The sequence below is a fragment of the Pan paniscus genome, chromosome 2, assembly GCF_029289425.2.
Source record: "Pan paniscus chromosome 2, NHGRI_mPanPan1-v2.0_pri, whole genome shotgun sequence".
Taxonomy (NCBI): domain Eukaryota; kingdom Metazoa; phylum Chordata; class Mammalia; order Primates; family Hominidae; genus Pan; species Pan paniscus.
Window position 1 is genome coordinate 88,778,568 of NC_085926.1, and position 7,274 is coordinate 88,785,841.

Below are 7,274 nucleotides of genomic sequence, written 5' to 3' on the forward strand. Positions count from 1 at the left end.
ATGTCATGAATATTGGACAGCTATTAACATTAAGAACCAAAATAAATCAAATTTTACTAATACTTAAAAAAATTTGGTTTTGTTCTATCCTGTATTTTATTGCATATTTCTTTAGATATCCTATTTTTTCTCTATATTAATGTTTTGATTATAATGTTTAGTTGAATATTTTCTTAAATTTTAACATTTAATTGTTTATTAAGATTACTTAGTATTATAATTATTCAGGTTTTTAGAAAGTAGTTTATCATGGTGTAATTTGAGAGGTGCCGGATTGATTATCAAACTTCATATACATTTTTGGCTGTCATGGCGAGTGTGCTGAAGAAGACCACTGGCCTTGCGGTATGCAAGAGTCCACATGAGAAGCCAAGAATATTGTACACAAATATTTGATGTTCTTGAGCAAATCCCTAAAAATGCAGCATATAGAACGTATACAGAACAGATTACTAATGGGAAGCTGGCTATGATCAAAGTGGAATCAGATGTTCAAAAATTGGAAGACCAACTTGAAGGTGGCCAAATAGGAGAGATGATTCTCCTGGGTAAAAATGAACTAAGTCTGGCAAGACAAATGATGCAGTGGAAAACATGGAAGCCATTAGTGGAAGATCCTCCTGCCCATCAGTGGAAATGGCCAATATAATTATTGAATGACTTTGGTGGGTTGATGGGAAATTGATGTAATTTAAATATTCTGTTATATTAAGAGTATGTCCATATTATTGACATTTTACAATCAAGAAAAGTGATATAGAAAATGTTTAGGAGACTGTTAAAATTAGTGATTATGGCAATATGGTCTTGTGAATCCATTTTTGATTTGTAAATATTCACACAAATTATTTCAAAGATGATATTTCTTTGAACAGAGGGGTCATGGGAAGATTTTAAAATTAATTTAAATAATTCTGAAAGATCTTCAATGTAGAGGCCATAATCAAAAAGTAAAGTTTTTTGGTAGTATGTTCAATACATCATTTAATTTTAAAAATTACCTTGAAGAAGAAAAGGTCCTTAATTATTATTGTCCAAAAAATTATAGATCACTATTTGAATATTTTCAAATGTGATAAAATAGCACAAGTGGCTGGTGATAAAATTCGAAATTGTGGTTAACCGCCTTGGCTTTGATCTTACATATGTAAAGTAAAATTTAAATATATAATTATATACTGATTATAAAATTAATAATAAATATCATTTGATTTTAGTCATTATTAGAATTATACCATTTACTCGGTTTTTATATAGTCTTAATTTTATTATATTTTGTTGTTACTATATTTGAAAACTATCAAATTAGAATACATTGTACAATTGAAGAAATGGATTTGGTGCTTAAAAAAAAAGATTTCCCATTGCATAGAGGTAGTTGGAAAAACTTTTCATTTTGTTGCATTTATGGAAATCACTTTTCTAGCCTGTGGCCTTTAATTTTCTAAATCAACCTAATTACATAAGGATAGAGGCAGAATTTTTGTAGTAGAGACGTTAAGAGTTTCTGAAGTTTATCTGGCATATGAATAGGCTTATGTTTAAAACATCATAGTCATATGACTATAAAGTGGAATATGGCAACACAATAATAGTGGGGGACTTTAATACTTTAATACTCCACTGACAGCACTAGACAGGTCATCAAGACAGCAAGTCAACAAAGAAACAATAAACTTAAACTATATCCTACAACAAATGGACTTAACAAATATTTATGGAACATTCTATCCAACAACTGCAGAATATACATTTTATTAATCAGCACATGGAACATTCCCCAAGATAGACCACATGATAGGCCACAAACAAGTCTCAACAAATTTAAGAAAATCTAAATTATAAGCAAGCACTCTCTCAGACTACAATGGAATAAAATTGGAAATCAATTCCAAAGGGACCCTAAAAACCATCCAAATACATGGAAATTAAATAACCTACTCCTGAATAATCACTGGGTCAACAATAAAATCAAGATGGAAATTTAAAAATTCTTTGAACTGAATGATAATAGTGACACAACCTATCAAAATATCTGGGATACAGCAAAGGTGGTGCTAAGAGAAAAAGTCATAGCATTAAATGCCTACATCAAAAAGTCTGAAAGAGCACAAATAGACAATCTAAGGTCACACTCTATGGAGCTAGAGACACAAAGACCAGTTAAACCAAAACCCAAAAGAAGGAAAGAAACATCCAAGGTCAGAGCAGAACTATTATAAATAAAATCAAAACAAAAAATATAAAAAATGAATGAATCAAAAAGCTGGTTCTTTGAAAAGAGAAATAAAATTGATAGACCATTGGTGAGATTAACCAAGAAAATAAGAGAGAAGATCTAAATAAATTTAATTAGAAACAAAATGGGAGAAATTACAACAGATAGCACAGAAATACAAAAGATTATTCAAGGCTACTATGAACAACTTTATGTACATAAACTAAAAAGCCTAGAGGAGATGGATAAACTCCTAGAAATAAATAACCCTCCTAGATTAAACAAGGAAGGTATAGAATCTCTGAAAAGGCCAAACAAGCAGTGAGATTGGAATGGTAATAAAAAATTTGCCAACAAAAAAAAAAGTCCAGGACCAGATGGATTCTCACCTGAATTCTGTCAGACATTCAAAGAATTGGTACCAATCCTATCGACATTATTCCACAAAATAGAGAGAAAGAAGACATCCTCCCTAAATCATTCTATGAAGCCAGTATCACCCTAATACCAAAACCAGGGAAGGGCCTAACAACAACAAAAAAAAACAGACCAATATCCCTGATGAAAATAGATGCAAAAATCCTCAACAAAATACTAGGAAACTGAATCCAACAGCACATCAAAAAGATAAGCCACCATTATCAAGCAGGTTTCATACCAGTGATGCAGGGATGGTTTAACATATGTAATCAATAAATGTGATACACCACATAAACAGAATTACAAATGAAAATCACATGATCATGTCAATAGATGCAGAAAAAGCATTTCACAAAATCCAGCATCACTTTATGATTAAAACCCTCAGCAAAATTGGCATAGAAGGAACATACCTTAAGGTAATAAAAGCTGTCTATGACAAACCCACAGCCAATATTGTACTGAATGGGGAAAAGTTGGAAGCATTCCTCTTGAGAGCTAGAACAAGACCAACATGCCCAGTTTCACCACTTCTATTCAACATAGTACTGGAAATCCTGGCCAGAGCAATCAGACAAGAGAAAGAAATAAAATGCTTCCAAATTGGTAAAGAGGAAGTCAAACTGTTGCTGTTTGCTGATAATATGACCGTATACCTAGAAAACCCTAAAGACTCATCCAAAAAGTTCCTAGAACTGACAAATGAATTCAACAGTTTCAGGATAGAAAATTAACGTACACAAATCAGTAGCTCTACTGTACATCAGCAGCGATCAAGCTGAGAATCAAATCAAGAACTCAACCCCTTTTACAATAGCTACAAAAAATAAAATAAAATACTTAGGAATATACTTAACCCAAGATGTGAAAGACCTCTACAAGGAAAACTGCAAAACACTGCTGAAAGAATTAATAGAAAACACAAGCAAATGGAAACACATCCCATGCTTGTGGATGGGTAGAATCAATATTGTAAAAATGACCACATTGCCAAAAGAAATCTACAAATTCAATGCAATTCCCATCAAACTACCACCATCACTCTTCACAGAAATAGAAAACACAAACCTAAAATTCACCTGGAGCCCCAAAAAAGCCTACATAGCCAAAGCAAGACTAAGAAAAAAGAATAAATCTGGAGGCATCATATTACTCAACTTCAAACTATGCTCTAAGGCCTTAGTCACCAAAACAGCATGGTTCTGTTATAAGAGTAGGCACATAGACCAATGGCACAGATAGAGAACCTAGAAATAAAGCCAAATATTTATAGCCAACTGATTTTGACAAAGCAAACAAAAACATAAAGTGGGGAAAGGACTCCCCATTCAACAAATGCTGCTGGGATAATTGGCAAGCCACATGTAGAAAAATGAAACTGGATCCACATCTCTTACCTAATACAAAAATAGACTCAAGTTTGATCAAAGACTTAAATCTAAGACCTGAAACCATAAAGATTCTAGAAGATAACATTGGAAAAACCCTTCTAGACATTGGCTTTGGCAAACACTTCATGACCAAGAAACCAAAAGCAAACACAACAAAAACAAAGATAAGTAGGTGAGACTTAATTAAACTAAAATGCTTTTGCACAACAAAAGAAATAATCATCAGAGTTAACATACAACCCACAGAATGGGAAAAAGTCTTCAAAATCTGTACATCTGACAAAGGACTAATGTCCAGAATCTACCAAGTACTCAAACAAATCAGCAAGAAAAAAGCAATCCCATCAAAAAGTGGGTTAAGGACATGAAAAGACAATTCTCAAAAGAAAGTATACAAATGGCCAGCAGCATAAGGAAAACTGCTCAACATCACTAATTATTAGGGAAATGCAATTCAAAACCACAATGTGATATCACCTTACTCCTGCAAGAATGGCCATAATAAAAAAATAATAAATTTTGCCTTGGATGTGGTGAAAGGGGAATACTTTTACACTGTTGATGGGAATGTAAACTAGTACAACCACTATGGAAACCAGTGTGGAGATTCTTTAAAAAACCAAAAGTGGAACTACCATTTAATCTAGCATCCCTCTACTCGGTATCTACCCAGAGGAAAAGTAGTCACTATACAAAAAATGTATATATTTCTACATGCATATATAGCAGCCCAATTTGCAATTGTAAAAATATGGGACCAGCCCAAATGACCATTGATTAATGAGTGAATAAAGAAAATTGGTATATAGATATCATGGAATACTATTCAGCCATAAAAAGGAATGAAATAGTGGCATTCTCAGCAACGTGGATGGAATTGGAGACTATTATACTATGTGATGTAACTAGGGAATGGAAAACCAAACATCGTGTATTCTCACTCATAAGTGCGAGCTAAGCTATGACGACTCAAAGGCATAAGAATGAAACAATGAACTTTGGGGTTTCAGGAGAAAGAGTGGGAGGGGAATGACGGACAAAAGACTACACATTGGGTACAGGGTACACTGCTTGAGTAATGGGTGCCCCAAAATCACAGATATCACTGCTAAGGGACTTATTTATGTAACTAACACCACCTGCACCCTAAAAACCTATTGAAATATAAAATCAATTAAAAAACACAAAACTTTGTAAACATTTTCGGTTTAGTATTTATTACTACCATCTTGGCAATTATTAAATCAATGCCAAGGTTCCTCCCTGGACACGAGGTTTCACTGGTTCTATAAAGATGTAGCCATATCTAATCTTTTATACCTTAGTACTTTTGATAGTATCATGGTTATCTATAAAAATACGAGTCAAATAAAGCTCTGAGTGAATGCGTACTTGTAAATAAAATTTTAAAATGCAGAAATTTAATTAAATTTGAAGGAGAAAACAGATCCAAGTGTACATGTAATCAGACCAAAGTGAAATAACTTTTGTCTTCCACTTAAAAAAGAATTAAGGAAGAAGGCAGGATTAAGAGTTGTCTCAGTAAGCCAGTGTTAAATAAGCTTAGAGAAATTCATTTTTTAAGAAAGAAAGGATAAAGAAATCCTGGAGAATTGAAGGGAAGAAAAGAGATGAATTAACCCAACAACATGGAGAAGGAGTTCACAAAGTGTACAGCAAAGACAATGTTGAGAGTGAATAAGATATATCTCTGTAAAGGGAACATGAAAATTAAGAGGAAAAGGAATCATTTTGAATTAGATAATCAAGTTGGGAGGCAGCTGCAGCAGTCCATACATAACCTGTAAGAATGGAAGTAAACAGTAGATTGGACAGAGATTAGGAACTATTTAACAGAAAATTTAATAAGAATCTAGATCTGTATTTATAGCTAGTGAAGGGTTAAAAATCTCATCAACATGGTTTATTGAGGAAGAATGAGTTACTGGGATGAGGAACTTTAGAAGAAAAAAATAGCAGAAGAGAAAGGAGCAGTTTTGTCTTTATTAAGTTGGTAATGAGATAGTTGCAAATACCCTCAGTTACATCAACAAGGGAAATTCAGAGGTGGATAAACATTCTGGGGTGAACACATCACTTGAGAGCAATAGGGTTTCATGAAATTTAAATGTTTTAACACTCTAGTCAAATACTATGACTCTTCTGATTCTTGAAGAGAGTAGAAAACATACATTATGATGAAATGATTTCAAATCACTGAGTATTTGCACAATTAATTTTAAGCATAACAAATAATATTGAATAAAGATATTCCTTTTAAACATTTTTTCTCCAGGAAATGGGTTTTAATTTTAATTTGTATTACAATGTGGAAAAATAGTTGTACTACTGTAAAAATGATGAGAGGAAAATGTTTCAAACTATACATTTGTGGGAAGGGATGATTTAATATGAAAAGGATAATAGTGCATTGGGCTGAGCCACATTGATAACAGTATTCACACCAACCCATGGCAATGATGGAAGTGTGCATTTTGTCAGTGTGTGAGGCACAACAATGATCAGCCTCTGCCAAGTAGCTTATGGTTTCTAACCCTAAAAATGAATTCTAGAACTGTCATCGATGGAAAGTTGAATGCCTGCTTACAAAAATATTTGTTTGTTACACATATGAATTCTGTTAGGTTCCCTAGAATGTGGGGGTATTAGAGATACGTTTTTTTTTTCCAGGTGGTAGAGTTTTATTTCAGTTCTGGCATAGTCCAGGTGTTTCTCTTGCATGCCTGTGAACACGCATAAGGGGTCAATGAACCCAGACATATATTAGAGTGCAAATATTTTTTGAATTATTGCTTTGAATTTTTGTCAAATGTTTTGTATTAGGAATAATGTAAAATATGATTTTTAATACATATATATTTTTATCCCCATGTGAATACTTCATGGAAAATTTAATTAGGTTTATATTAGAATATATACACACATATATATGTGTGTGTAGTGTGCATGTATAAAATTAGTGCTGTTCAGTAGCTGAAAATCTTTTGGAACCTCTTTAAGATAGTCAAGGAAATAAAAAATAAAAAGGGCATGGCTTATTTTTCTAAGTAATTCAGATTTATGAAAGCCCAAGTTCTTATTGCAGTTATGCCACCCACTTCTAGAAATTAAGTTTATTCTTTTTCTTACTTGCTTTGAGGAGTAGAAGCTAGAAAAGTACTCAAGTATGCAAGTATTGATCATAGATGGGTTGGGAAAGAAAATGAAATAATGGATTTATTGAA

At 32.8% G+C, this 7,274-nt stretch overlaps 1 pseudogene; it reads left to right on the forward strand.

Annotated features, from left to right (window-relative positions):
• Positions 1-309: 309 nt before the first annotated feature.
• Positions 310-649, forward strand: LOC100976228 (NADH dehydrogenase [ubiquinone] 1 alpha subcomplex subunit 5-like; annotated as a pseudogene).
• The last annotated feature ends 6,625 nt before the right edge of the window (positions 650-7,274 follow it).